The sequence below is a fragment of the Dasypus novemcinctus genome, chromosome 3, assembly GCF_030445035.2.
Source record: "Dasypus novemcinctus isolate mDasNov1 chromosome 3, mDasNov1.1.hap2, whole genome shotgun sequence".
Taxonomy (NCBI): Eukaryota; Metazoa; Chordata; class Mammalia; order Cingulata; family Dasypodidae; genus Dasypus; species Dasypus novemcinctus.
This window is the reverse complement of record NC_080675.1, coordinates 110,838,793-110,851,578: the sequence shown is the minus strand read 5'-3', so window position 1 is coordinate 110,851,578 and position 12,786 is coordinate 110,838,793. Positions and strand designations below refer to the sequence as shown.

Below are 12,786 nucleotides of genomic sequence, written 5' to 3'. Positions count from 1 at the left end.
AGACAGGAGGAAGCTCCGCAGAAGTATGGGGAGGCAAGAGCAGAAGCGTTATTGGATGCTAGAAAGCAGGCCGCGGGCCAGGGAAAGCGGGTTGCGGGCCGTTTCGCGGGGCTGGAGCTGCTTGAGAGCGATGGCGGCATGGGGGGCCGTGCTTACAATCTTCTGGGGTGGTAGCGGCTAGACAGATGGCGGAAAATATTATCAAGAAAGCAAAGGTTATGAGGAAGAAATAGAGTATTAAAGGCTGTGGGGGAAGTGAGAAGATCATTTAGAGGATAGGGTTGAGAATGGTATGTTTAAGACAGAAGCTTTGTGGTTTGTAGGAGACTGCTTTATAAACGAAGGAGAATGAGGGCAGTAAATATAGTAACGATAGATAGGAAGATGACAGTGAGGAGGAGTCTTTGTTTAAGGTTCCAATCGTCCGGCGCAACAGTGGCTAGGCCGATAGCGAGGGGTGTTGCTAAATAGACAATGGCTGCAAAGACAAAATCATTTTTTGTTTCCTTAAGAATAACTTTTCTTTAAATACTTAGTAGCATGCAATATTAGAAACCGTTTCCTAAAAGCAAGTTGGCAGGGGAGCTTGGTTGCTGTTAATCTTTCCTGTTATAAAATTACCTTTTATTATTATTATCATCAATTTAGTTTTATATATATATATATATTTAAGAATGACCTTTTGGAATTAGCCATTTAATACCTTAATGTAAACTATTGAAGATAAATTTTATCCTTACAGAACACATTCCCTTACGTAAAGTTATCACAATACCTTTTACACTTGCTGCATGCAAATTAAATTTCAAGAGTTTATGAAAAATTAGCCATCTTACTTTAGGACAAAATACGTCTTTTTGCAAAACTTATTACATTTCCGTTAGCATTTTTACAAACTTTTAACCTTTTTAATATTCATATAAGTTTTACATTCTTTATATTATCCTGTGAAGAAAAATAAGTTATTCATTTTAATCTAGGCAAGAACAACTTTTTATGAAGACGTACAGTTAATTTTGTTAATTAAGACTTACAATTTTTTTAAATTGTAGATATCTTATTAACATTTAAACTTATGTATTAATATAATAAACTTAAGTATTAATATAAGCGCTTATTTAATTTTTGGCCATTTGAATAGAGCTCTTTTAAAGATTTCTAGTAATTTATATTTACCATCCGGAGGTATCACAATATACGTTGACATTGAACGAACAGACAGACAAACACAGAACAATTACAACACATTAACAGAAATATATAATTTATTTACAGTTGACTCATAATTCTTACTTTCTTGGTATAGCTGCTTTTAAATCTTTTTTTATATAGCATATCATAGATTATACCCTTCAAGATTTCTTGTGGACTTCATGTTGCCTGTAATAAGCCAGGAGGGAATCTTTTACCTTCCTGCTCCACAGCAAAAGTGACCCTATCTATAAGGCAAGTATAGGTGTCCGGGTCCCAGAGCCGACACGTGGTAAGCCACGGATTAAAGGGGAGAAAAAGGTCCCAATATACTTGAAGCTGTTTGAAAGAGATCTTACACCGGTGAGTGTCTAGGAGACCGGCGAGAGCCCGAACTTGTGGGGCTTGCTTAGCAGATAGGATGTTACCCATTGCTAATGGCCTTTTGGAGCCGATAAGAAAAGGGGCCCTTACCTTGAGAGCGCGGCGATGGGAGCCGAGGTGCGCGGTGAGACGAGGGGTCGGAGCCGGTGGGGCTCCGACGGTGGTCGTGGGCCAAGAGAAGGCCCTGACGAGGAGAGGGCGGGATGACGAGCAGTGGAGCAAGGCAAAGGGGGGCAAGCGCAGAGGGGAGGAGGCAGAGGTGAAGGCAGGGGTGGAGGTGCTCAGGCACGCGCTCCTGAGAGTTTTATTGGCGCCTCTTAATCATAGCGGGTCGGTATAAGCCCCCGACATGGAAGGAGAAAGCCATCCAGCGATTCTCCCAGACCGCCGTGGATCATATGAGGTCACCAAGGTTCAGGAGCAGCAATGCAGAGCGAAAAGATAGGGGTGAGAAGAGAGGAGAGCGTAGGGCTATGGTAGTGTTACTTCAGACGTGCAAGCGCGTGCTCCCGAGAAATCCAAGGCTCCTCTTAATCATAGCGGGTCGGTATAAGCCCCCGACATGGAAGGAGAAAGCCATCCAGCGATTCTCCCAGACCGCCGTGGATCGTATGAGGTAGCCAAGGCTCAGGTAGCAGCAATGTTGCACGAGAGAAGTCCCAAGGTGAGAAGAGAGGAGGGCGTAGGGCTGTGGTAGGATTACTTCAGACGTGCAAGCGCATGCTCCCGAGAAATCCAAGGCTCCTCTTAATCATAGCGGGTCGGTATAAGCCCCCAACATGGAAGGAGAAAGCCATCCAGCGATTCTCCCAGACCGCCGTGGATCATATGAGGTAGCCAAGGCTCAGGTAGCAGCAATGTTGCATGAGAGAAGTCCCACGGTGAGAAGAGAGGAGGGGGGGGCGCCAGGTTATGGAGTGAGGCTGTGGTGGAGTTGCCTTGCCCCACGTTGGGCGCCAGCTGCAGCGGCTTGCTCAGTCGGTGGCGGTGGGGTTGCTCTGCCCCACGTTGGGCGCCAACTGCGGCGGCTTGCTCGGTCGGTAGAGGTGGGGTCTGGCTGTGGACGAGGGGTTGGTCCAGCTCTGGACGAGGGGTTGGTCCCGCTTGGGACGAGGGGTCGGTCCGGCAGCAGACGAGGGATCGGTCTCACAAGGGGTTGCGCGGTTCGGCTGACGGGGTCGCCCGGCAAAGCCGGCGACGAAGGGGTCGCCCGGAGAAGTAGGCGACGAACTGGGGACAAGGGAGGCCAGGCCCTTGTCGGGGGCTCTCAGGACTGGAGGGCGCACGGCAGAAGAAATACCGCGGAGACGAGGTAAACACGCAGGTCCACTTTATTGAGGGAGAGGCAACAGTTTTATAGGGGCTGGGGAAGGCTGATTGGTCGAAGCCACGCCCTGTTCTGATTGGTTGCCGGCGAAAGGTCAGTGGGCGGTGCTGGACGGGGGAGGGGTGGTGATTAGGGATTGGCTGTCGCTGTTGCTGGGGGAAGGGGCAGGGTTTAGGGATTGGTGGCTGCTGTTGCTGGGGTGGAGGGCAGACTGGATTTTTCCGCCCACGCCTGGCTGTTGCTGCTGTCAGGGGAGGGGAAAAGGGCGGGCTGGATTTTTCCGCCCACACCTGGCTGTTGCTGCTGTCGGGGGAGGGGAAAAGGGCAGACTGGAATTTTCTGCCCTGCGCCTGCGCAGGGAGAAGGAAGAAGAAGGGTGCCGCCCCACAAGGCATCGGGTGGCGCCATCTGGGAGGAGGGGCGGCCGCGGAAGCATGGCTGCCGAGAAGGGGAGACCCGAGGGCACTCTGCGCCCATGCCGAGCTTCCTTCAGGGGTGGCGGTGGGCCCGACCAACCACCCTATTATGGGGGCAGCGGAATTAGGCCTACCGCGGCCGCTCCCCTGCCAGGCCAGCAAACCACACTTCAGCCCGAGGGGTGACCGCAGTCCAGTTCTAGGGTTTCTCTTTAGAGAGTGTGTTTAGAAAGGACTCAGAGATTTCCTGGATTTTACTTTAGGTCATCTAATATGAAAATATTGCCCCTATTCACTCTTACTGTGAAAATGATTCAGTATTTTTTAAAAAGTGGTTTGAATAAAGACCATGTGGTATATATTTTCTTTAGTTGTCTCTTTTTTTTTTAAAACATCTAAACTTTTTTTTAAAAGAAAAAGAATCGGTTTTAAAAAAATTTTTAAATCTGAGATATGGGACAATTTATTCCTTTTAAGGTAATGGGAAACAAAAGTTTCAAACCTTATGGTGAAAAAAAATCTTTGCAATGAATCCATGCCCATTTAATTTTTTGATTTATGGACTAGACTCTGCATTTCATAATTTCGTGCAGGAAATAGAAAGCTCTCTAAGCATTTCAAGCAGAAAGGGATTGAACACAAGAATTCAGTTCCTCAACACCATTGGAAGGCTTGCAGGAAAGGAACTTTTAGGAGGGGCCTTCCCTGGATTATTGGTTTCCAGGTCATCCCGTGATAGTTGGGATCTAGAGATAAGAAAGCTGCTGCACTGCCACAGAGTCCCTCATAACCCCAAAACTAGGGACTAGATGTGTAGAGACAGCTGCCTTTGATATTTCTTGCCAGCTGATTATCAGGAGTTTAGGAAAATGGCCTCTGCCACACTCCTGTGGTCTAAATCTTGGTTAGGCATATCTAACTGGATGATCCTAATATGCACCCAGAACCCTACCTGCAGGTGACTTTGCAAAATACAATTTCTAGCTAACCTTACTGTTTTGTTTCATCTAATCCTGCGCTTTTACTATATGGTGTCTTAACTATTGTAGCTCTGCAGTCATTCTTGCTAACTGGTAGGGCATGTATCCCCATCTTACTCTTTCTCAGGACAGTCCAGGATTTTAGTTTCTCCACTTGTGTGTTAGATCAGTTTTTCAAGTTCTGTGAGAAATTCTTTGGCTTTTGATCGAAATTGCTTTGAATTTACAGAATAATTTGGGGATAATTTCTCACTTTATGATATTAAGTCTTTTCATTTATTAAGATAGTGTCTCATTTCATTCTTTGTTTTTAATTTTAAAAAATTACATTAATTAAAATTCAGTCATTTTAGTGTATAGCCTATAAATATTGACAGATGCACAGAGTTTTCTAACTACCACCAATATATAGAACAGTTTCATCACTCCTCAAAAAAATTCCCTCATGCTATTCCTTTGTAAACAACCTCATACCCCTTCCTTTTTTTAAAAAATAGATTTATTTATTTATTTATTCCTCTCCCCTTCCCCGCCTGTCCCGGTTTTCTGTTCTCTGTGTCGCAAAGATGCGTCGTCATCTTTGTCTACTTCTGTTGTTGTCAGCGGCACGGGAATTTGTGTTTCTTTTGGTTGTGTCATCTTGTTGCGTCAGCTCTCCATGTGTGCGGCGCCATTCCTGGGCAGGCTGCACTTTCTTTTGCGCTGGGCGGCTCTCCTTACGGAGTGCACTCCTTGCGCGTGGGGCTCTCCTACGCGGGGGACACCACTGAGTGGCAGGGCACTCCTTGCGCACATCAGCACTGCGTGTGGGCCAGCTCCACACGGGTCACGGAGGCCCAGGATTTGAACCATGGATGTCCCATGTGGTAGATGGATGCCCTAAACACTGGGCCAAGTCTGCTTCCCTCATATCCCTTCCTTTGTCCCTGGAAACTACTGATCTGTTCTCTGTCTATACTTTTTTCTCTTCTAGAAGATCATATAAATGGATTCATACAGTACGTAGCTTTTGAGTCTGGCTTTTTTTCTCTTAGTGTAATGCTTGAAATTAATCAGTGCTGTTACGTGTATCAACACTTTTTCCCTTCTTATTGCCAATGATAGTCCATTGTATGGATATACTACAGTTTATCCATTCCCCAGTTTCTAGTTTTTGATATTTTTCCCCTGAGTTTTTGATGATTTTGAATAAACCTGCTCTAAATACTTGCATATAGCATTTTTTTTTTTTTTTGCGAGGGAGGGATGTAAGTTTTTATTTCTCTTAGGTAAATACTTAGGAGTAGGATTGCTGGGTTGTAGGGTAAAGGTATGTTTAGCTCTAAGAAACTATCCAGTTCTTTTCCACCAGCAATGTATGAGAGGTCCAGTTGCTCTGATCTTTACTGGCAGGTTTTTTTTCTTTTCCCATTCTAATAGGGTGCAGTAGTATCTCATTGTGGTTTTAATTCACTCTTCCTTGGTGATTAATAATGTTGAACATCATTTCATGTGCTTATTTGCAATCCATGCAACTGTTTTGGAAAGTGTCTGTTCAAATTTTCTAACTAATTTATTTCCTTGTGTTTTCTTATTGACTTTTATTTTTAACTTTTTATTTTGATATATTTTCAAACTTACAGAGTAGTCACAAAAATGATAATCTGATATATAGAACTCCAACATATCTCTGTACCCCCTAGATACCCAGATTTTTTACAGAATTTTAATATTTGGCAATATTTGTTGTATTGATTTATCTATTGATTTATCAATCCATTTTCTGAACACTTGAATTTAAGTTATATATGGTATCCTTCTTGAACACTTTATACTGCCATGTTCATTTCCTATGGACAAGATATTCACTTATGTACCACCTTAAGTGCAGTTATCAATTTCAAGAAATTTAGCATTGATGTAAAAACTTAGTCTTTCATATGCCCCAGTAATGTTCTCTGAACCTTTTTTCCTCTCTTATTACAACCTGTCCAGGATCAAGTATTCCAATTAATTGTCATTGTCTCTTTAGTTGCTCTTTTTTTTTTTTTATTGTGGGAACATGTATAACATAAACCTTCTCATTTCAACCACACCACTCAACGGGATTAATCACATTCACAATATGGTAGTACCCTCACCACCTTCCATTGCTAAAAACTCCCCCATCTCTCCAAACAGAAACTCTATATACATTATGCATTAACTCCCCATTCCCTTTGTCCCTGGCCCTGGCAACCTGCACTCTAATTTCTGTCTCTGTGAGCTTGCATTATTCTCTGATATTTTTCTTGTAGTTTCCATGGGGCTGGAATTTAACACCCTAAATCTTAACAATCTCATTTGCTTTGATACCAGCTTAACTTCAGTAGTATGCAAACTATATTCCTATACCCCTCTTTTCCCTTTATGTAGTTCTTGTCACAAATTGCACATTTATACCTTGAGTATAAACCACTGAGTTATCATTAAATTTTATGCATTTATTTGCCTTTTCGATACTGTGGGAAGTAAAAAGCAGAGTTACAAACCAAAAATACAACAGTACTGGCATTTGTATTTACCCATGTTTTTACCCTCACCTGAGATCTTTATTTTTTCATGTGGTTTTGATCTATTATCTATTGTCTTTTTCTTTTTATTGTTTTCCTTCTCTCTTTAATGTTTCTCATAGGGCTGGTCTAGTGGTGACAGACTCTCAGCTTTTGCTTATCTAGAAGTATCTTATCTGTCCTTCAGTTTTGAAAGACAGTTTTGCCAGATTTAAAATTCTTGCTTGGAAATGCTTTGCTTTCAACACTTTGAATAAGTAATTTTACTGCTGTTTCCCTTGACGGTTTCCTATGAGAAATCAGCACTTAATCTTATTGAGTATATGACATATTGCTTTTCTCTTGAGACTTTCAGAATTCTCTCTTTATTTTTTACCTGTGACAGCTTGATTATAATATGCTGTGGCAGGGGTCTGTTTGGATTTATCATGTTTGGAATTTGTTGAGCATCTTGCATGGGCATATTCATGTCTTTCATTAAATTTGGGAATTTTACAGCTATTATTTCTTTAAATATTCTCTGTGCCCCTTTCACTCTTTCTTCTTATTCTGGGATTCCCATAATGTGTATATCGGCATTCTTGATGGTGTCCCACACTTTTCATCACTTTTCTTCATTCTTTCTTCTTTCTTCTCCACAGACTGAGTGATTTCAATCTTCATGTTTACTGATTCTTTCCTCTGCCTGTGCCAATCTGCTGTTGAACCCTTTCAGGGAATTCCAACAACTCATTTTATTCCTAAATAAAAACTGTTTACATCTCAAGAGAATATGATATTACAAAAAGGACTTAGGCTCTGTAGTTATGCAAACTTGGTTTTAGATCTTGATGCTACAGCTAAATTTAAGTTTTCAATACTAGCCCAGTTTTCCTAATTGTAAAAATGGAGATGATAATTTTTACTCTCAAGAGTTGTTATGGGTTATAATGGAAATAAAACTTGTAAAAGGGCTAAACATGATGCCTGCAACCTTGTAAGTACGCAATAAAAGCTAACTTTCTTCTCTCCCTAGAAAGTAAAGAGGCCTTAAACTAGTATTGCCTGATGCTCTGGAACCATGTGAGGATGCTCCTCACTCCCAAACTATGTGACCTTGAGAGCTAAAATGGCAGGATTTGGTTCCCCACATAGGCTGCCTCCTACCACTTTTCCTTCCTTGCTTTGCTTTGGGTTTTCAAAATAAAGACTCAGAGACTCCTAAGTGTGATAAACACAAAGCTTCTCCCATGTCTTAAAGACCAGACAAACAAAAAGCCAGAAAACTCCAGTTCTCTCTCTAGGGAATTTTAAATTTCTCTTACTGTGGTCCCTGGCTCTGCTTGGTTCCTTTTCATAATTTCCATCTCTCTATTGATATTTCCTTTGTGTTTATCTATTGTTTTCCTGACTTCCTTTAGTTCTTTGTATTTCCCATTAGCTCTTTGAGCATATATAAGACTTTTTTTTTTTTGGCTTAAAATGACAGAAATTTAGTTTTTTGGTTCAGGAGATTCAAAGCCCAATATCTTGGTGTCAGCAGGGTCATTCTTCTTCGGAAACCTATAAGGGAGAATTCTTCCTTAACCCTTCTAGCTTGTTTGTTTGCCAGCAATTCTCAGTGTTCCTTGGCCTGTAGGTATACCTGCCTTCATCTTCATGTGGCCTTCTCCTGTGTCTTTCTGGGTCCGTGACCCAATTATAAGGACACCAGTTGTATGGGACCTCATTTTGACCAATCATATCTTCAAAGACTCTTTTGTCAAATAAGGTCATATTTGTGGAACCGGAGTTAGGATTTGAACCTTTTTTTGGGGGAACACAATGCAGCCCATAACTGGCTGCTCATAATTTCCTAATTGACGCTTTTACTGTCCCTTCAGCAGTGTTGATGATGAGAGTGATTGCATTAACCATTGCTTCGATGTCTACTATGCATTAAACACATTTTTCTCAAAGTCACAAAATACTGAAAGATAGACCTTATTACTGATGAGGAAACAGAGGTTCAACCTAAATAACTTCCCAGAGTTTGGAGACTAGTACTCAAACATGGGTGTAACTCCAAAGACCGTACTATTCCCATAGATGATCCTGCCTGAAATATGGTATTGATGACTTAACTTCTGAGAGTCCGTTTTGCTGTCAAAACAGAACACTTAAAAAAAAAAGATAGAAAACATGCTTTGGAGTACTTACCATTGTCATTGCTTTTTTAACATTTTCCACTCACCATTGCTATTATCTATTCTGAATTTCACCTTTGCCTGAACTTTGATTATGTACTTTAAAAAGTTTATGGCACCTTCCCAAACCGTTTTGAGTCTGCTGATATGTCCATATTGAGAATGCCAACCCTATGCTAGCTAGGACCAAGTAGAATATAGCATCTGAAAGCTGGACTTGACCCAGAAGAGGACTCCCTAGCATTGTTTATTTTCATGAAATACAGAGCAAAGAAAATTAGTATCACAAAATCTGCTTTTGAAAACATTTGAAGTAATGTAATTTTTATTAGTTGAAGAACTAATTTTAGGCTTGCCCTGGTTTTGATTTAAGAGACTTCCCCAGTTCCATCAGGTAGACCTTTGTGGCTCATGTCAAGTAACAATCATGATAACAGGAAGGCCCTTCCGAGCCCCGTTTCCCACCCTGCTTTTCTGACACTGTTCATCCATTCCTGCTTTCAACTGTTTATTGCTGAGACCTGTTTGTTGTCTGAAGTTGTTTATAGGACCATTTTTTAAGGCCTTTTTTGGGTATGTCCCAGGTCTGGTCCTCCTCATTGATGGTTCTAATGCTTTAATTTTTTCCTTTGCCTGGGCCATCACTTCCTGTTTCTTTGTATATTTTATAACCTTTAGTTGCAACCTGGGCATTTTGATATTTTAATGTGTTATCACTGGAATTTAGAATCTAAGATGTCTGTCCCTTAAGCTTGTATCCAGCTAGTATTATGACAGAGCTTTTTTCTTTTGCCAGGAGCTAACCAAAATAAAAAAAGGGGAGGGAGGGAAAGGAAAACACCTTTGCAGATTGACCTATGTGACTGCTCTCCTCAGAACTTATCAGTATAACTGTTTAGAGAATAAATCCTGGCTGCAGCTCAGGGGCCTCCCTGATATTTTCTGAGCATGCCTCATCTTGGGAAAGTGCATATGCCCCTAGGAATTCCCCTGTTTATGTGGTTCCGAGTGTTCTATCTTTCCTAGGAAAGGGTTACTCTGAAGGTTTGGGATAGGGTCCAGGCGTGGTCTCAGGAGGTCCTACTCCTTTTGAGTAAACTTTTTCTTGATTGGCTCTTGCACTGTTACTTCAGTTCTTTAACTGTTTTCTGGAGCATTGAGAAAGATGTTTCTAACAGTTGTTGCTGGTTGTGCAAAGATTCTGTGGAGAGGACAGAGACCTGAAATGTCTCACTCTGCCATCTTGAACAGGGCGGGCTTCTTATTGTTGACTTTTTGAGAGTTCTTTATTCTAGATCGAGTCCTTTGTCAGATACGTGATTTACCCACTCTGTGGTTTGACTTTTCATGCTTTTAACCATGTCTTTTGAAGAATGAACGTTTTTATTTTTAAGTACAGCTTATCAATTTTTTTTTCTTTTGTTGATTGTGCTTTTGGTGTTGTATCTAAAAACTCTGGTCTAACTCAGTGATTTTCTTCTGTGTTTTCTTCTGAAAGTTTTATAGTTTTACATTTTACATTTAGGCTTATGCTTCATTTTGAGTTATGTAAGGTGTGTAGTATAGATTAATTTTTTGCATATAGCATGCCCAATTGTTTGATGTTATTAAATCAGCTCCAGATAATTTTCAGCCTTTCTTCTGTTTATACTTTGCACATATGTAGCTGGATTTTGTTTGTTTTATTCAATTTGAAAGTATATTTTTTTTCTAGTGAGTTAAGCTCACATATATTCTTTTTTTTCAATTTTAACTACTATGATAATATATATTAAACTTTATTCTTGAATTTATTTCTAGCATCTTTTTTTTCTCTTCTGCCATCTATTTCATTGGTTGACTTCTGTTTTCCCCTGCTTCAGTATACTGGTTTGGATGTTATACTTTTATTTCTGTTAGTTCCTTAAAATTTTAACATATGTACTTTTACAACTTCTAAAGTTTATTATATCCCCACTTTTCTCCTGAAAAATATAAAGACCATTCACATTAACCTCCTCACTCAACCCAATTTACAAAAATGATATTCTCCAAAGGTATTGCTATCACTATTATTATTTGGGCAGTGCTGGGTTCATTTTACTTATATGTTTACTGGCTTCTTTGCTTGTTGGCTTTTTTTGTCTTTTTTTCTAGCTTTAATCTTCTTACTCTTGTACTATATATATCCTTTAGTAATTTTCTTTGAGATTCTGTGAGTGGTAAAACAAAATCTTCTTTTGAAAATGTCCTTATTTTCCCCTCATTCGTGAAAAATATTTTGGCCAGAGGTGAAATTCTGGTTGGCAATTTTTTTCACAAAAAAGCTTTGAAGATTATAATCATTTGGCTTGTGGCTTCTCTTGTTGCCAGGGAGAATGTTTTTGTAAGGCCAGTACTCATTCCTCTGTGGGTTGTCTAGCTAGATATTTTTCTCTGGTTGCTTTAATTTCTTTTCTCTTTGTCTTTGATATCTATTACTACTCCTACATATGGATTTACTTTATCCTTCTGGAAATCAGTACTTCAGTTTAAGAATCTGTGTGTTTCATCTATTTTGAAAATTTCTCACCCATTGTATTTTCATATGGTTCAAAATTATATATATGTATTTTTTCTATTTCCTTGTCCTGGAAGTAATAGTAAATGCATGTTGACCCTTTCCCTTCTATCCCTCATGTCTCTTATATTATTTTAAATATTTTCTATTCATTTATCTCTCCATGCTTCTTCCTGGGTAATTTTTAACATGTATTTTCCAGGTTCTGAATTTTTTCTTAAACTATGTCAGTGCTGTTTTATCTACCTGTTGAATTTTTTGAAATATTTTAATTTAATTTTTATTTTTTTTCCTCTCCCCTTCCCTGTCCTGCTGTTTTTGCTGTCTATGTCTATTTGCTGTGTGATCTTCTGAATTTATTTCTCTTTTTGTCTTCTCATCTTTCTCCTCTAGGATTCACCAGGATTTGATCCTGGGGACCTCTGATGTTGAAAGAGGTTCCCTGTCAATTGTGCCACTTCAGTTCCTGTTCTCTGCTGTGCTTCACCTTGACTCTCTCCTTTGTCTCATCATCATCTTGCTGCATGACTCACTTGTGCAGGCACTGGCTGACCGTGCAGGCCCTTGGTTTGTCATGTGGGCAGTTGGCTTGCCACATGGGCACTGACTAACCATGTGGGCACTCACATGGGCAGTCGGCTTACCACACGGGCACTCAGATTGCCACACAGGCACTTGCGCAGGCACTTGGCTCACCATGCAGGTATTGGCCTGCCGTGCCTTGTGGGCACTGGCACTCACGTGGGCACTTGGCTTGCCACATTGGGCACTTGCATGGGCACTTGGCTCACCGTGTGAGCACTTGGCTCACCATGTGAGCACTGGCCTGCTGTGTGGGCACTAGCTCACTGCACGGACACGCTTTCTCTTCTTCTTTTTCACCAGGAGGCCCCAGAGATTGAACCCATGTCCTCCCATATGGAAGGTGGAGGCTTATCACCTGAGCCACATCTGCTTTCCCACCCATTGAATTTTATTTTTAAAAATTTTTACAAAAAGCTACAATGTTTATTAACATAATATATTCTCACGTGTATCAGATTTCCAAGTAGGACATTTTGAATCGCAAATAAGAGATCACAATACTCAGTATTAATTTAAAAAGAAAGAAAGAAAGCAAAGTAATGGTGGTCATTTATGGGTTTTAGTTCAAAATGAAAATGTAGAAAACAATGTTTATTTTGGTGGATCTGTGTTGATGCCATATTTCTCCTTGAGAAGCTTCAACTGTTCCTCCTTTCTTGTGTTCATCT

The 12,786-nt window shown here is 40.6% G+C and overlaps 1 protein-coding gene across 2 annotated transcripts in view; it reads left to right on the top strand.

Moving 5' to 3' along the window:
- FSIP1 (fibrous sheath interacting protein 1) overlaps positions 1 to 12,786 on the top strand; it is a 254,123-nt gene that overhangs the window by 6,834 nt on the left and 234,503 nt on the right. The window lies entirely within an intron of this gene.